The sequence below is a fragment of the Mixophyes fleayi genome, chromosome 2, assembly GCF_038048845.1.
Source record: "Mixophyes fleayi isolate aMixFle1 chromosome 2, aMixFle1.hap1, whole genome shotgun sequence".
Taxonomy (NCBI): domain Eukaryota; kingdom Metazoa; phylum Chordata; class Amphibia; order Anura; family Limnodynastidae; genus Mixophyes; species Mixophyes fleayi.
In genome coordinates, this window is record NC_134403.1 from 169,617,892 (window position 1) to 169,637,184 (window position 19,293).

The 19,293-nt window shown below is 42.4% G+C and overlaps 1 protein-coding gene across 3 annotated transcripts in view; it reads right to left on the reverse strand.

Annotated features, from left to right (window-relative positions):
* The window catches only part of CAMKK1 (calcium/calmodulin dependent protein kinase kinase 1), a 293,477-nt gene extending 289,548 nt beyond the window's left edge, over positions 1-3,929 (reverse strand). Inside the window, exon 1 of one of the 3 annotated variants that reach the window (XM_075194965.1) lies at positions 3,668-3,929. The gene's annotated coding sequence lies outside the window, so the exon portion shown is untranslated. Of the gene's footprint in view, positions 1-3,532; positions 3,642-3,667 lie in introns of those variants that run through there. The other 2 variants (XM_075194968.1, XM_075194966.1) reach the window with 2 other exon arrangements.
* Positions 3,930-19,293: the final 15,364 nt, after the last annotated feature.

Here is a 19,293-nt window from a genome sequence, read left to right on the forward strand (position 1 = left end):
AATAAGTTAATTCGCCTGTGCATGAGTTTGAGCCCCTCTGCATTAGACAAATACGAAGAAATATAAAAAAATACAGGGTTAGATTCCCCTTTAAAAGACTATGTAAATCGCCCATGTTTACCCTGCACCATGCATTACAAGAAAAGTAAAAGTGCAGGGGTGGCTAATCAGTCAGAGACCAAGACCCACAAATATCTAGAGAACGTTGCAGGGAGGAGGGAACTGGGCCCCCCGACCCTCTGCATCTGCCATGCAGCAGGCCCCATTCTCTCGATGGGCCCTGGTGCACGGCACCTGCTGCACCAATGGTAGTTCCACCACTTCTCCCACATGCAATCAAATCTCCCCACATGCCCCTTACATGCACATCAGCCTTCCCACATGTAATCAGACCTCTCCACGTGCCCCAGTAATGAGCATCAGATATTCCCAGTTGCCCATTAGAGCTCTCCAAATGCCCAGTGGACCTCTCCACCTGCCACCTGATAGCCCCATATGCGATCAGATCTCCCCACATGTCCCTTAAATGCCGTCAGACCTCGCCAGATGCCCCTTACATACCCATCAACATCCCGACATTTCATTAAATTTTCTTACATGCGCATGAGCCTCTCCACATGCCATCAGATCACACATTCCACTTAATTGTCTGCGCAGAGGACGAGCATACTACAATCTTTCCTGCTCTTTCCTTGATTTGATTGCCTGTGACACTGACCTCTCTGCATTTTGCAGAGGAGGTCACAAGACACATCTGGTCTCAGTCAGTCAAGCAGCTGAATGTTTTCCAGTCTACCCCTGCCGGCACCTAGAACATTATACTTCACTGATGTTCCCAGCCAGAAGCCATATTTTAAAGCTCAAAGAGCCACAGGTTGGCCAACGTAGTGAATCCCAAATGCACCTCATATAGGAATTGCAACATCTCTATAAGGAGCATAAAAAAAACACATGGCTATTTTGAGCAGTGTAGAGACTGCAGAAAAGAACCGAGAGATATCTTGTACTATTATTATATTTCTGTATATGCTCCAAAGATGAAGCAAATGAAATACAGGTTTATATTCTATGTTAGCATAGGTGCATGCCATGCTTCAAAGATCCAATGGGTAAAGCATTGAGACCATGGGCTTCCAATTAATGGCATTACTTGGAAGTCTGTTCACCTCAACAGGAGTGGCTTACAGCTAAGGTAATACAATTAACAATCTGCTGATTCTGTGTATGGAGAAATATCCATTAAATCCCTTGTTATAAAGAAAATACAATTTTTATAACATTAACATTTCAATCAAGGCACGCATGGAAAAGGTTAACAGAAAAAGCACACATTTGTTAGTTGTAAGTCTTGGTTCTTCAGTTCCCATGGAATATTGGTCATATCAATATATGTTATATTATGTTGTGCACTATTAAGCCAATTTTTCAGATATATTTAATTCCATGTATGATGTTTCTTAATTTTGTATTATGTTACGATTGTGGCCTAATCAGAATAATTATGTAAATAAAATGTTAATGTTGTCTTGATCTATCCTAAAATTTGAAAGTACTTAATGAAAATTGTTTCCGGCAGATAACTAAGAAAACCAGGGGTTGATACGTCCTGATGAAGGAAGCAGATATTCTTCAGGGGCTTGTTTTCTGTTACCCTATCGTAATAAATTAATATGATATGAGGTGTTGTCACAACAGAGCAATCAATACTTTTTATTGTCCATTTGAGAGTCCCAAGGACCATAAAAGCTTGGCTAAAATGGACCGCATTTGGGTAAACCCAAATTCATTGCATTATCCTTATAGAAAACATAGTGAATCAAACTAATACTTTCCATAATCCAAACCTCTGAACCCATAAGGAACAATGTACATCACAAATAAAGCAATATAAAATAATCATGTCTCATAGGTATGCGTGTGAAAAATGATACGAAAAGGGCAAAAATATGGTTGAAAAACAGACTTTTTATTAAACCTTTTGCAAACACGTCACGCATGTCCTGATTGGTATTGTAGCAAAATATTAGCTTAACATTAATTAAAACAATAAAAGTAAAAAAATTAAGGCTGTTTTCCTATAAATAATCTTTGAAAAATGCATGTTTCATTTTACTACAGACATCTATTTATTACTATAAACTGCCACATTTTTACTACACCAAAGTAAAAAGAAATACCATGATTAGGCACTATGAAAAAAAATAATAATAAAAAAAAACAACTGAAAACAAATAATCATGAACAACATTTTAGCATTACCAAGAAAACGATCTGAAAAAAGCATCTCAGACACACAAGTGCACTTACTGAAGGGCCATACAAAAACGTAATGTATTTACAAAATAGCAGTTTTACTGTTTGAATTATCTTACAAATTAAAATTGCTTTATTGATATAGAAAGTACTGCATGTGGCTTTAAACCTGCAAATATCTAAATTGTAGTTTGTTAGTAGAGATGGTAAGGACAACTTGCCTTTCTACATGATCCATAGCTATACTGCAGAAAACTAAAGCTTAGAGCTTTGCACCAGTGCCTCAGAAAGTCTACATGGCACAGAAAATAGAATCAAAGCAGATCAATAGGACTTGTCTACTGCATGTATCTCAGTTCATCCACTCCCTTTCTGAAGAGCAATTAGCTAGGAGAAATCCCAAAACAAGTACATCAGCTGTAACCAGGGCTAGCTCAGAAGGATAGTGACGTTATTATTCTCCACAGGGAGCTGTACTGATAATATTGCTAAAAGAAAAAAAAAAGAGGTGTAGGGGTTAATTGTAACCGGACTGACAAGTTTATTAAGGCATCTGGAGGAGGATCATCTCACATGATTTGCCAGTCAATAAGGAAAGGACACAGCCCTCTTTCTGAGCCTAGAGAGTATCCTGGGTGCACTGAGGATTTCACTCTGGTTTGCAACAATGGTCAGCTGCTTGAATAGATTAACTGCAAACATCATTGACAGGAAGGTAGATTATTTGTTGGGTACTTTAACTCAGCTATAGCATTATAAATACACATTTAACTTTAAAATAAATATTGCTCAGTTTACAAGCTTGTATTTCCAACATGTATCGTATATCTATCCTAAATAAACAGCATATCAATTTATCCTACTAGAATCATGATGGGGGTATCTAACCTGAAGTGATGGCAATTATTTCTAGACTGCTCTCCACAGACACATACAATTAGAAGAGAAAACATATGAACACCAAAAGCATTGTAATATCGCAATGGTTTGCACGTATAGTTGTTGAACCTCATTCAAAATATAAAATCAGTGTACATAAAGATGCAACAAATAAAACAATTCACTTAGTTAAATTTGATCAAAACGGTGACATTAACATTAAAAGTATGGAAGAATGGTTTCAGAACAGAAAACACTACCTTGCTAGTGTAAAAATACATTTAAATCCATGTCAACGTGCTTATCTATATTAATCTAGATCCGTAGTTAAACACGTTTCATCTAGCCATACAGACAATATAACTGTATGTGCTGCAGTGTATACACACACATGCATTACCAGCTGATTGCTGCACTCCATCCATCACATATATCGATTGCATGGACAAGATGAGCTGGAACATGTCGGGGATCCTGTATGTGCAGAGAAACCACTGAGCTGCTGCACCGGAGTAATAATAGAAGCAGGTCTCACCTGTACAGTCACTGAGTGCCCGCACCGGGATCTGCAGCCTTCCCTCTCCCCGGCTATACATGTCAATGTGCCTCTGTTTGCACTGGCTCCACAACTCCAGCTTCTCCTCCAACCAACAGCCTCGTAAGGAAACTTTACTACTAGCGCGACCGAGTAAATGTGCAAACCTCGCTCTCATTGGCTGGCGCTTGAAAGGAGCACGATTGGATCTTCCCTTTGCAGCAGCTGGTATGTGTTTTAATAACCTCGGTGCTTTGCTTACAAAGTGGTCAATACCTCGCTTTACTCTGGGGTTTCTGATGGTTACATTTGGTCCTGCCTACAGCTCGAATCAATAATATTCTGGCATATTTCCAAAGCAAACACAAACCTATAATAATTAATAACAAAAAAGCTATGCAAACTTCCTCAAACAAATCAGCGGTTCTAAGGAACTTTGCACTCACAAATAATGTAAAGGAAGCCTATTCAGTTCTGCTTTTGGTATTACTTCCTACTGAAATCGATGGCAGATGTGTGATGAAATAGCTGTGCTAGACTGAGGGTAATGTGTAACATTGGTACTGTAGGAATAACATTCGATGAGTATTGCTTATACAATTGTTAAGCTGCCTGTTGCAGGAAACAAAGATTACTTAACTTGATACATTTTTCATAAGCACATTGCATTACATATATGTGAATATTTGTACACACGCTTTTTTTAGTGTAACCCTTCCATGGCTGGTAGTTTGCACTATGATGACCAGAACAACTTTTGCATTTTCACTCTACATGTCATGAATATTTTAAATCTAACTAAGCAACATTTATATTGGGGTTTTTTTTTTGGAAAATATAAGGCTTTTATTTAGGAGCATATTGGATGATGTATCTTTTATTTTTTGCTATTATAGAAAAACATGCATAATAAGAAAAAAAACATTTTTACTACATTTTTACCTTGGTCACTTTTGCACAGTTAGTGGAGCCCAAAAAATAGGGACTTATCCACCATGTGTACAAGAGGCCATGATTCAAGGGGGCCCTTCTACAGCTCCTTGATTTGTGGGCCTAATCTGAACCCATGAGACTTTTTTTTCTGTAGGCCAGCATGGGAAGGGGACCCGATGCTCTGATCTGGCTGATCCCAGGCTTAATGGGGTTGGTCTTGACCTATAAGGGTCATCCCAGGCATTGGGGCACTTCTTGCGGGCTAGGGTAGAAAGCCTAGGCTGACAGGGTGAACAGCCAGTAAGGGCAAGGAGTTGATCTGTTCCTCCTCCTTGATGGACCATCTGACTTGCCAATCAGTACCCCTTTATCCTTCTACCCCTCCTGCTCTCTTTACCTCCCCTTCAGTGTCTCACTTTCCCTTTTGTTCCCCTCCCCCTGAGCTAGCCCCCCTTTCATCCCTTACACATGGGATACATGCCAACTTACCATGTGTGCAAGGGGCAGCCAAAGGAGTCTGCCTCAGACATCATTCAAGCTCAGCATAACAGGTAAGTGTGTGGAGTGTGTGTGTGTGTGTGTGTACATGCATTCCTATGTTTGTGTGAACATTGACCTGTTTGCACACAACACTGTGGGGACATTAGTTGTAGTGGAGACAAAAAAGAGGTCCAAATAAAGCTTACCAAGGCTAATTAATGCAGGTGGACCTTGCTAATATGCTTTTAATAAAAAATCTGGCATGTCCCCCCGCGAGTCACTTTGTCAGGCCAAAAGCGTGCATGTGTCTAATGTGGACGGGAAAGTGTGTGCATGACATTGCTAGAGATTAGTTGACCATCCATATGTATGTCCCACTACGGGCAGGATGAGGAGAAGACTGAAGCTTTTCTGGCCTTTTTACACCAAACGAGAATAAGACATGGTTGCATCTGACTTGCTAAAAGTAAAGTGGGGACAGTGGAGTATGACAGAGTCCATCTGCTGCTCTGACTATAGCTCGGAGAGCAGTGAAGATAGATATGCCCCTGCCACTTCAGAGGAGAGCGGTTTTGACACCAGTGATGATGTCCCGTTGCCTGGCAAGTGCAGGTACCCAGATATGTGTTCTATGCACAACCATTCTTGACCTGCTGACAGCAGTGTTTTATACACAGAAATTGGCAAAGATGGCACGGTGTCCATTCAAACGCTATTCAGAAACATTGATGGCTCCAGGGCGTATAACAAAAAGCAGTACTGCCAGTACTGTGAGAAGTCTCTCTCAAAAATAGCCCAGCATATGGAGCATGTTCACTGAAATGAGACTGAAGTAGTTTGGGCCATGAAAATTCCCCAAGCACTCAAAAGAAAGATCCATGCAATTGGCACATCTTTGCAATATGGACAACTTTGTGCACAATATCGAGGCGATGAGGACAGGATGTGGCATTCTAGTCCCCTGCAAACTTCCAGAAGAAGAGATGGATGCACTGTGCAGCCTGCCAAGGCTTGTTTGCAAGAAAATACCTGTAGCAACACAAGAAGAGATCTAGGCTAACCTCGCATGGCCAACATGCCCACACCTGGCAAAAATAGAGTCCAGTCTCTGTGCACCTTTGTTCAGCTTTTTCCACCTGACATAAGTGGGGTTTTTTAATCTATTGATCTACATGACCCCAGATGTAATTTTACACTCAGTCAAATATGATCGATGCATCATGCAGATGGGGCAGTATCTCTTCAACTGGACGGGTTCAGATGTTGGCAGGCACGAGTACATGTGTCAGAAGCTTACAGAAATGGGCAGGCTACTGCTACAAGTCAGAAGAGCTATGTCTTGGGAGAGGATGGAAGACTTTACCATCCCATTAAACTTACTGCACGTAGTAGACGCTGTGAAGCTGGTAGTCGGCTATGACAAAGAGACAAGTACATTTAAGACACCCTCGCTGGCACTGAAGGTCGTGATGGCTAACATAATATACCGAGCATTGTGGAGTGCTGAGGCATGATGGAGGGCTGCATTGCTATGTTTGAAGGTTCACGCAAATTCCGTAAGATTTATGAAGCAAGATGTAACGAGTTGATTACATCGGCTACTTCGAAAACTCTTAAGGATTCCAAGTAGAACATGCCCAAGCTCTTACCTTTCACGGAAGATGTGAAAAACATGCACTTGTATCTCGATGAGACGCAGCAAGCCTACCGAAACGGTGTGTCCAACAAACCTACACTTAACAATTGGGGCACTTCTTGCAAAAGTCACCTTGGCACATGAGAGCTTGTTCAATTGAAGAAGGAAAAGGGAAGTTTCCAAGATGATGCTGACTACCTTCTCTTCAAGAGATACTTTGGATCTCCATGAAGATGTGGCCCTAGCACTTTCCAAGGTTGAGAGGAAGCTTTTCCAGCACTTCACTTGGATTAAAATCCAGGTAATACAAGAAAGAAAAGTACCTATCTACGGACACCAGCCATGCAAGGTGAAATGGAACTTCTCATAGAGAAGCGTGAAGAATGTGGATTGGCTACTCAAAATGTCTACATGTTTACCAGACCAGTTGTCTTGTCACACTTCAGAGGCTCTGATTGCATATGACTGTTTGCCTGAGAGGGTGGGGCAAAACATCCCCACATGCTGTCTTTCACGAAGCTTCGAGAGCATGTTGCTACTCTCTCGAAGGTCCTCAACCTAAATGATACAGAACTGAATCAGTTGGCAGACTTCCTTGTGCAGGACATAAGGGTGCAACGGCAGTATTACCACCTCCCAGAAGCTACCCTCTAATTTGCCAAGATCAGCAAACTTTTACTGGATCTTAAGAGTGTCCGACTAGCTGAATTCAAAGACAGGAATTTGAATGAGATGCACATTGATTCGGATAATAAGTTGGAAATCTTGGGGTAAATGTATCATACCCCAGTTTTGTCAACTCGCGGCGCTGCCTTATAAAGGGAAACTTCCCTTTACAAGGCAGCGCCGCTTTAAATTTAAGCTGCAAAGACGCCGAACTCCCGCGAATTGACAAAACCGGGGTATGATACATTTACCCCCTTGTGTCTGATGTATGCTTTTGATTTTTACCTTGATAATTTGCATATCTGTTTCTTTTCAGAACTGGTCGAGCTACAGAGCAACAGGTTGAATGATGAGCTATCCCCTGTGACAGAGGGGCAAGTGGTCAAGTGTCCGGTCGACACGTTCACGTCAGAAGAGAGGCGTTGTAGGGACCCAGCAACTGGGGACCTGTGCCCAGCCAAGGCTTCCATGGGTCGGTGTAGTACACGGTTTTGTTAGGCACCTTGCCTTCTCTGCATTTTGCTGGACCACGCTACTTCCATTCAGGTTGTAAAGAAGTATGGCGAAATTCCTGGGACAGAGAGAAGATCCATGCTGGGGAGAAGTACATGATCAAGTTTATCCAAAGATGCCAGGTGCCCATAAAGCGTGACTGCGTTGCATGTCTCATAGCTGAACCATCAGCACTGAAAGATCGTAATTGGTTGGGGTGAAATTATACATAAGGAACCACATATCAGCTTTAAAATGGGGTCAAACTTGTTGAAACGCCGCACAGTTGTTGAACAGGGCTGTAACCTCCATAGCTAGGTATATGCAGCAGATGTCCTCAGATGGCCAAAATACAGGAAACTTTCTCCACCATGCAGTCCACGTTTGTACTTTGAGCAAAGTTTGTATGGGTAATTATGGGAAATGTATTAGTTTAATATGGGGTCTATCTTTTTTAAATGTTAGTGCTATTAATGTAATGTGAAACTAATGGGAACTATTAGTATATTGTATTGGATAATGCAATGTGGGGGCTAGTAATTTCATGACTGAGCTAGTTGGGGAGGCATATATATTTATTGTGGGTGTTATTAATTTAATGCCGGGAATGGTTGGCATAAGGCCTTACTACAATAGGATCCTGGTGTAATGACACAGGTGCCAGTTCCCAGACAGTTCTACCTGTAAGTAACAAAAAGCAAGGATAGACCTGTTGGAATACGGACTCCTTTCAGAACTGGATTAAATATATAAGAACAGTCCTAGAAACTGTGGGTATATACTATCCAGATAAGCGCTTGATTATTTTTGGTACATGTATTTTTTTTTTTTACTTTGAATTACAAATGATTTTAATTTTGTTACACTATATACTGCTTCTTTGTGTAACCACTTGTTCTTGTGATAAATATATTGAACTGGAAGCAGCATCTTCGATGTTATTAGATAAGCATTTCTTGTACTTTATTTGGTAGGCAGATTCACTGATTATTATTTTTGGGTGATATGAGTGTTAAAAATTACTACACTACTTTTGGATGTTTCTGTTATTCCCTGTTTGAAAATTTGGAGGCACGGTGTTATCCAGAAGTCCTACACCTGGGAACGACTCCTATAACTAAGTCTATATACTAGATATACTTGGTACTGCATATTACTGAGTACTTTCTGATTAGAGCTCTTGTTATTTAATTACTACACTATCAGGTGCCTGTGTCCATTATTCCTCCTCGTAGATACTACCTTTGTTCCTGACACACAATCGGGCATTTAAGGACGGCAGGCAACTATTATACTTAGGAAGTGTTTTCTGTTTATGCCTCTTTGTTTTGCTATATGAAATGTTGGGTAGAACATAATTTTCTAGTCTACTGTATGCATTACTTTTTTTCATATTCTCTACTGTATGATTGGAAATCAGATAAAAAATTGCAGAGTGTTTTTTGATTCTGGACTGAATCATGTTGCATTTATAGTTAAATGTGATTTGCTGCACATACTTTGTTAATTGTGTCTTAAATGATGTCCTACTGTTGATCTTTAAATATGTTTTATAAGGCTGTGGCTTGGGAGCCATGCTAGACGGTCGCATCGTGGAGCTGCTCCGAGCGCTCTAAGGGATTGTTCCTCTCCGGCACACCCTTTAGCGACTGAAACGCCTTCTATCCCATGCCAAATGGAAGCGCTAGTATACTGGGTGCTTTTGGGTGCCTCCTCTAAGAACTTCGGGGAACTCTCCCTCTGACTACCAGAATGTGGCCTGTCTTCTTTCCAGACCAGGGACCACGGTGCAGCGGAACTCTCCAGTGACGGGACTTCGTACTGTGAGTAATGTAGCATGAGCTGCAGGACCCATGCCTCCTACTTGTGCGCCACAAAAGTGACACTCGATACCTAAGCGCACCATTCACCCACCACCCGTTATCACCCACTTACTCGGGAGCTACTACTACTACCACAACATTCAACTTGTTCCGTTCTCCATAGACACACCGGAAACGCTAAAGCAGCCATATTCCCTTTTTTCTGGCTGAATATGGTGCCAAAATCTCCAGAGATATACTCGGGCACTAACTGTGTATCTCTGATATAAAGCCACATAGCGTTGCCTACTGTACAGGAGGATTGCTGCTCTGCTACTGGAGGGTGTCGCCAAACAAATCCCTTCCAATACCTGACACAAAGCCTTACCTTAAACCAAGAAAGGTTAAAGCCTTGTTCCATAGCTTGGTGCATCTTAGTTGAAGTCTTGAGCCAACAGCACCACCTAATGGTGACAGAAAGAACCATCAATCTATAGTAAGATTCTATCTCACTGAGCCAACAGCTCCACCTGGTGGTGAAAAGTGTTTATTAACAACCTTTACTATTAAAAATACAGCCGTCCTATAGTTGCACTGCACACACTGTTATCACTCCGCTGACCGCTCACTATGTGATTGACAAGATGGGTCTCCACTTCGGGCTCATGGCTCCCTGACCTCTATGCGGGGGATGTGACTAAAGGTGGCTACAAATTTCGCTTCATCCATGTAATTTAAGGCTGTTTTTTCTAGTTTGACTATGGTACTACGCTTACCAATCATGGGCGAGGACAGGAGAGTTACTGCAAAACGGAAGTCTGGGAAACCAGCAGAGACACCACAACGCTCTGATCTTAGACAATTGCTGAAGACCTCAACACTTTTAATTGCTTCGGATTCTTCTCCAGTGGCCTCCTACCCTCGCTCCTCAGCATCAGATATATCTTCAATGGCTGACATGGCGACTGTTGACATGGCTTCTCAGAACGGTCAGGACCTAGCCACAATTCTGCAACTAATAAAATCGCTTCCCACAAAGGAAGAACTTCCAACCAAAAAAGACTTCAAGTATTGGAGATTAGACTCCACGAGATAATCCACAAGGAGGTGGCCCACCTCCAATTGGACTTTGCCCAACTGTCCTCCTGACTGTCTATACTGGAAAGCCACAGAGAGGAGTCAGAGGAATGCCAGGACAGACTTTCAGAAGGCCTCAAAGCGACAAGCTCAGGAATTCTAACTCCGTGGTATCTTCTGGGATACCACGGATTCTCACATTGTTTCTAGGACCCCTATTGTCTTGGTCGTCTACTCTGGTGTTGAGGAGTTTGAATTCCTGAGCTTGTCACTCTGAGGCTTACTGAAGTCTATCCTGGCATTCCTCTCTGATTCCTCTCTGTGGCTTATTATACAGAAACAAAAGGAGAGAGAGAGATGATTATATGGGGCATCAAATGGATGATAGCATATCAAAATTGCTAATCTTTATTTGATTCTGTTAAATACAGCTTTATTACGTTATTGATTAAAAAACTTTTACAAGCGAAATATTAAAAAAAAGGCAAATGATGACAATCCAAAAGAAAAAATAACTGATAAAATAGACAAATGTAATTTGTCCAACCGCGATTCTGCTCAAAATGATACTTGGCACATCCTTATTACTCATAGACATGAGCCATATATCTATAGTGCTACCATATAGTGTGTTCACCCTCCAAAATAATATTGTTTCACCCTAATTATATCACCAAATTCCCCTGGTTTCAATCATCGGGGTGATAATATAATTAGAGTAGGCTGTCTCTCCTATCTGCTACGGAGAGAGCGTTGCTGATTTACTGAGATCTCTACAGAAACAGTTTAAATTAGCGACAGTGTCTAATGGGTTAAGGTCTTGACTGAACTTTTAAAATGATCTGAGTAATTACTCAGAGAGAGCGAGCAATAAACGTGGCTGTCACTGGACGGTTAGTGCCTCTGGTTTGGGACATGGGTCTCTCTCTCTTGCCAGCGCCTGTTCTGCGCCGCGGCCGTCCGCCATCTTGACCAAGGATTGTGCATTTGTAGAAACCACAGACTGTTAAAACCTTGCTCATAGTCTCATTGGTCAAGCAATCACCTCTCACTACTTAAGGCACCTGTTACTCTATTACCGTTGCCTGTTCTTGGTTCTCATTCCCTTGTGACTCAGAGGTGTTTCCGGTTTCTACTCGTGCTCTCTGTTTGCTGTGGAACATACCTGCGCCTGGACAAGCCTTCTCTCCATATCGTGGTACAACTTGCTAGTCGCAGACCCCTCTACGCTACCTGGTAACATACCTGCACCTGGACAAGTCATCTCTCCATATCAGTGATACAACTTGCTAGTCGCAGACCCCTCTACGCTACCTGGTAATATACCTGCACCTGGACAAGTCGTCTCTCATATCAGTGGTACAACTTGTTAGTCGCAGACCACTCTACGCTACCTGGTAACATACCTGCACCTGGACAAGTCGTCTCTCATATCAGTGGTACAACTTGCTAGTCGCAGACCACTCTACGCTACCTGGTAACATACCTGCACCTGGACAAGTCGTCTCTCCATATCAGTGGTACAACTTGCTAGTTGCAGACCACTCTACGCTACCTGGTAACATACCTGCACCTGGACAAGTCGTCTCTCCATATCAGTGGTACAACTTGCTAGTCGCAGACCACTCTACACTACCTGGTAATATACCTGCACCTGGACAAGTCGTCTCTCCACATCAGTGGTACAACTTGCTAGTCGCAGACCACTCTACGCTTCCTGGTAACATACCTGCACCTGGACAAGTCGTCTCTCCATATCAGTGGTACAACTTGCCAGCCGCAGACCACTCTATGCTACCTGGTAACATACCTGCACCTGGACAAGTCGTCTCTCCATATCAGTGGTACAACTTGCTAGTCGCAGACCACTCCACACTACCTTGTAACATACCTGCACCCGGACAAGTCTTCTCTCCAAATCAGTGGTGAGACTTACCGGTCACAGACCGCTCCACGCTATCTAGTATTATACCAGCATCTGCACAAGTCTTTACATTTACCAGCAGGAACATATGTCAGGAGCAGCTTACCCTACTATTTTGCACAGTACCTGTTATTAGGACTAAAGCCTATAGTGCCTCTGAAGTATAGCTGCGAGTCTCTGACTCTCCTGCTGCATTATTGATTGGTCCTTCCATAGACTTTATCAAATTGTCATATATTGGTCTGCTGTATGCTACCTGTGTGCTAATGCACTTTGGAACTCTCTCCTCCTTTTATTACTGCTCATCAGTCTACCGTGTTACCATTGTTCCCATTGTTCAGAGACTCTGCATTTATATCATTGATATTCCCTTTCCTATTCAGTTGTACAGTTCCGTATATTCACCACACTTCCCAGAGGGCCCCGACCTGCACAGTGGCAGCCGCCAAAACCATACTCCCTTGCGGGAGTTCCTGGAGAAGACCAGCCACTGTGTTAGACTCCGCGCCTCTGGTAAAGTGAAATTCCACTTGGTGAATTCTGGGTAAAACTCCTAGTGCCCGTGACAGTGGCGTCCGCTGCCACGATTGTGCTCTAAATTAATACTTGGCACTTCCTTTTTGATCGTGAATATGAACTGTTTAGCTAAATAGTGTCCTCTCTGTGGCTTTCCAGTATAGAGAGTCAGGATGCCAGTTGGGAAAATTCGGATTGGAGATGAGCCACCTCCTTGTGGATTGTCTCATGAAGTCTATTCTCCAATCTATAGATTGATCACTTCAGGATCTGGTCCCGTTCCTCACAAAAATCTTCAGCGAGATTCTAGCCCAAGATCCACCGGAACACTTCCACTTTGACAGAGCTCATACGGCCCTAAAACCACAGGGTGCCCAGTTGGACTGCCTGAGAGATGTTATCTGTCGTCTCCACTATTATACTTAAAAGGAGGCGATTATCCAAAAAGTAAGGAGCCTGGATGGGATTGATTATGATTGACAAAAATTACAAATCTTCCAGGACCTTTTCTGGCACATCCTTCAACTCTGTCGCATTCTCAAGCCACTGACTGATGCTCTTCGCAACCGGAACATTATACAGCTGGAGCTTTCTGTTTGGCCTCCAGGTCACACTCAACGGGTGGACAGAAACTGTGGGCTCTCTATCAGACCTGGCTCCCTTCTGCTCTGCCCTAGACTACTTTGCAAGACTTCATCCTGCGACCACTGAGTCATGACAGGGGCCTGGTAATCTGAGGAAATCAGCAAAGCGACGACAGACTACTCAATGGGAACTGGAGACCTGAAATACTTGACCGTCTCTCCCAGAAGTCTTGACTTATGAGCATCCGGTTATTCCTTTGAATCCTGCTTCGCTGATATTTTTTAATGTTGTTTAGCTCTGTGTAATTTTAGCAGGTTTTGTTTTTTTTTCTAAATTCCAGATTTATTAAAGAGGAGCACTTGTTACTCTTGATAGCATCTATGCCTTGAGATTGTTGATCTTTTCTGGTTGTGTTCAATTTCTTTATAATATGCTTAATATAGTGCAACCCCTTCTCTCAAAGTTATACTTTGAGAGAAGTTATTCCTCCTCCTCACTGGCCTCCCCCACTCCCTTATCTCCCCCCTCCGCTCTATACTCAATGCGGCCGCAAGACTCATCTTCCTCTCACGCCTCTCCTCCTCTGCCTCCCCTCTCTGCTTTGCCCTACACTGGCTCCCTTTCCCCTATAGAATTCTTTTCAAACTCCTCACCACCACTTACAAGGCTCTCTCCCACTCTACTGCCCCTTATATCTCTTACCTCCTCTCCATTCACACTCCTGCCCGCTCCCTGCACTCGGCCAATGACCGTTACCTCTCCTCCAGTCTGATCACCTCTTCCCACTCCAGAATCCAGGACCCTTCACTGGAATGACCTCCCTTGCTCCATCCGTCTCTCTCCTACTCTGTGCTCCTTCAAACATGCACTCAAAACTCAAATCTTCCTCAAAGCCTACCAACCATCCACATAACCCCCATCTCCTCAGCTCATTGTCCCCTTTCTCCCACTGCCTCAACTGGCTCCTCTTGTGCCTGGTCTGTTTACCCTCCGTTAGGATGTAAGCTTGCATGAGCAGGGCCCTCTTCCCTCCTGTCTCCTTACCCATTCTTCTGCTCCGTGTTTATTGCATCAACCTGCCTGGAGTTTCTGAAGTATTGGTACTTTTTGTTTATTGTTCTGTACTGTTATACCCTGTATAGTCTACTGTTTGTATTATGTGCGGCACTGCGGAAATCTTGTGGCGCCTAACAAATAAATGATGATAATAATAATAATACTAGATATATCCCCCTTTTCTCCCCATGGTGAGTGTCCATCTTTAATTGAATCTCGGCCAAACCCTAAACACCAGTAATTAACATTTCAACTTGCCGCTGCTGTCCGGGTGCCCATCAGATGTTCCTAGTACCGTAATTATATTTCTATGTTATCATATTCTATAAAGCTCTATACAGCCCTTTAAAGATCGGAAGTTAGTCTTCCCTAGATATTTTACCAAATTTTTGAATTTAGTAGTCACCTTGGCCACTAACTCCTGTTGACCCCTACTGCAGTACAGTTATTCCAGAAGATGGCAGTGGTCCCCCCCCCCTTTCTTACAGTATTTTTGATGTTTTTTTGATGCTATTTGTAAGTTCTACACTCTGTCTTAATCTCTTTTTCTAACTTTTCTCCCTCTCTTTCCTTCTTCTCCACAACCAACATCTTTAGCTTCTTGGAACTGTTTCGCATTTGGTTCAGGTCGGTAGCCTTCAATAATGCTTTCCCTAAGTCTAGCCCTCTCCCATGACCGATGTCACTAGGATAGTCTTGGTCAACGCCAAAGGCCTAAATGTACCGGGGCAACGTTCATAAATGCTCTTCAGAAAGAATGGACACAAATTACCACAGAAACACTTCAACATCTTGTGGAAAGCCTTCCAAGAAGAGTGGAAGCTGTTATCACTGCAAAAGGAGCACTAACTCCATATTAAAGTATATCTATTGAAATTCAATGGCATTACAGTCCCTGGTGGTGTAATGGTCAAGCATCTGAATACTTTTGTCCATATAGTGTGTGTGTGTGTGTGTATATATATATATATATATATATATATATATATATATATATATAATAATGTATAACTCAGTCTCTGCAGCGATGCTGGTTCAGATTTTTACAGTCTTTAAGACACTGAAGGAATATATCACAGAGTCCAGCAGTCACTGATAAGCCCTGCAGAGTGAGCAAATGACAATTACCGCAGTCCATATATGGGAATACAGTATAGAGCTATATGAATAGCATGCAGATGCAAAGCCAGGTATCAGGAACAGACAAACAAATGCAGAGCCAGTAAATACTGCGGCATTGTCAGAAGCACACACAACACATATTCAAGAACCAGAAAGCTAGCATGTAATGCTATCACTGGCAAAAAGTCAGGACAGGTGAGACCTTATAAAGTGCAGGCCTCCAACCAGCAGAGGGAACAGAAAACCAAAGAGTATCCCCCACTTGAGGAAAGGTCAGTGGACTTCCAGTGCGGATTGCTCAGAAATTGCTGATGGCATGTCACTTTTAGTTTCTCCACATGGTCGAGAAAGGACCCACAACCTCTGTTCAGGTCCATAGCCCCTCCAGTGGGCCTGATATTGTACTTGGTTGCAAACCCTTATTGAGTCTAATGTTTTCTCCACTGAGATCCATCAACAAGAACTGGAGGTGGAGCTTTGTTCTTTTAAAGGTTCAGGTTCTGTAAGCCAGTTTCAGCAAGGAAAAATGGAAAGCATTAGGAATCTTAAGGGTTCTGAGTAAAACCAACTGTACCTGACTTGATTAATTCTCTTGATGACCTTATACAGACCAAGAAACCTGGGTCCCAATTTAGAAGTGTTTTGACAAAAACAGATGTCTTTTTTTCCGGGAAGCCAAACTTGGTCCCCAGTGCAGAATTTAAATGGACTTTGATGTTTGTCAAATCGTTTTAAGAGCTCTGGCAGTATCATGGACCTCAGAAGAGTATGCATCATCAGGAGTAGAAAAAGTTGGCCTTAGGAGGAATCCTATAAATGCAGTAAAAAGGTAATATTTCAGAGGCAGTATGTGGATAGTTATTATAAGCAAATTCAGCCCATGGTAAATGTTACACCAAATCATCCTGTAAAAGAGAGGTATAGCATCTTAAATATTGTTCAATTGTCTGATTAACTAGTTGAGATCTAGCCCAAGGAAATTACAGAAGGTTTTGCAAAACCGTGCTGTGAATTGTATACCACTGTCAGACATAATATTTTCAAATATGCCGTGGAGACTCAGGATATGCTGGACAAATAAGGGAGGGAAAACAGAGTTTCAAGGTGGGTCATCTTGCTAAATCTGTAAATAACTACCCAAAGAACAACAAATCCTTTGGAAAACTGGAACCTTGTTGTGGGAGCATACCTCACAGGAGAATTGCAAAGTCACAACCGTCTTGTCACCAGGTTGGTCACCAACCAGGACTTGTTGTTGAAAACAATTAAAAATAAACAAGAGGTTCTCAGGAGTCTTGGGTGGAGCAATGCCTTGGTTCTGTCTCAAAGTCACATAGAAATCAGGAGTCAGAGTAGACAGAATTACTGTGGATGGAAGTATGAGAGTGTTATCAGGAACGCTCTCATGAAAAGGCAGGAAGTTCCTAGAGAGTGCATCAGCTTTGAGATTTTTGGACATTGGCCAGTAAGTAATCACAAAGTTAAATCTGGTAAAGAAGAGCGCCTATCAAGCTTGTCTGGGTGAGTCTCTTAGCAGAACTGATGTGTTCCCGGTTTTTATGATCAATGAGAAAGGTTACTCTGTGATTTTCACCCTCCAGCCAGTACAGCCACTCTTCTAGAGCCCATTTTACTGCTAAGATTTTTGTTACCCACGTCATAATTATGCTCAGCAGATGAAAGCTTTTTGGAGAAGAATGCACAGAGGTGGACTTTCTGAGTCTCTGGATCTGTTTGGGAGAGAATAGCTCCAGCTGCCACATCCAAAGCATCTACCTTAACAAAGAATTGCAGTAGAAAATCAGATTGTCACTAGAGATGCTCAGGCTCGGTTCCTCGGAAACCGAACACACCTGAACTTAGGGGATCCGAGTACTGATCAGAGCCGGCTCGGTACTTTCGTGCCTTTTCGGATTCCAAAATAAGGCAAAACGTTATCGTGACATCGTCGGATCTTGGATCTCGCAAGTTTTGGAATCTATAACTACCGCCCTCCACGGTGATCTAGCACCATTTGAGAGAGGGATACAGAAGGGGTAGCATAGAGTGTAGAGCAGTTGGGCAGGCAAAGTTAGAGAGTTGAAAGAGGAGGGTGGTAGCATTGTTAAAGAAAGTAATCAGTGACATTCAGAAGAGCTCCATAGCTCCAGTGTTAAATGTCATTGCATAAAAATACAAATACTATTGCTGCTGTCAAGGTTGGTGTAATTCTGCAGTCCAATTCTACTGTGTTATATAGGTAACACACAGATAGGAGAGCTCCTGTGTTAAATCTCATTGCAGAAAAATGCAAATAATAGTGCTTACAGGGTTGATGTAATTCTGCTGTCCAATTCTACTGTGTTACAAAGGTAACACAAAAAGGAGAGCTGCGTTGGTAATTGTCATAGCTGAAATACAAATATACAAGTCCTTGCAGTCTTTTCTTCTGAATTTGCACCAAAAAGTGTAGGGTGTTATATACACCCAAAGACAAGAGCTCCATTGCTAATTGTCATTGCTGAAATACAAATATACTAGTCCTTGCAGGCTTTTCTTCTGAATTTGCACCAAAAAGTGTAGGGTGTTATATACACCCAAAGACAAGAGCTCCATTGCTAATTGTCATTGCTGAAATACAAATATACTAGTCCTTGCAGGCTTTTCTTCTAAATTTGCACCAAAAAGTGTAGGGTGTTATATACACCCAAAGACAAGAGCTCCATTGCTAATTGTAAATTGCTGAAATACAAATATACTAGTCCTTGCAGGCTTTTCTTCTGAATTTGCACCAAAAAGTGTAGGGTGTTATCCAAATGGATTCACAGCAGTACACAGAAGAGCCGGAGCAGCAAGCAGCGGCTGCCACCAGTCCTGATGATAGTAATCCCTGTACGTCATCTGGTAAAGCCTATATAAAGGTACAGTCTTTTTAAGTCAGAGTCCTGCACCAGTGGAAGCACTTCTGGCATGTGATAAGAAGAAGGCCATTGTCATGCCTGAACATAAGACCAAAAAAGCCACTTCTTATGTGTGGAATTATTTCTACCCAAATCCTGACAACAGTTGTCTAGCCATTTGTAGTGTATGTAAAGCCACAGTCAGTTGAGGGAGAGACCTTAACCATCTAGAAACTTCATCCATGTTGCGCCATTTGATGCAAGTTAATGGCAAGGTGTTGGGAAAATCAGAAAGTTATGGTAAAAGAATAACAACAAGCAGTCCATCACCAGCTAGGACCCTTCTCTCACCTACATCCCGACACCTGCAATCTACACCCACAACGCCGTCCTCATCAATATCCTCATTAGCGATCGGAGTTAGTCCTGCATCCAAGTTCTTAAAGCTAGATGACTCC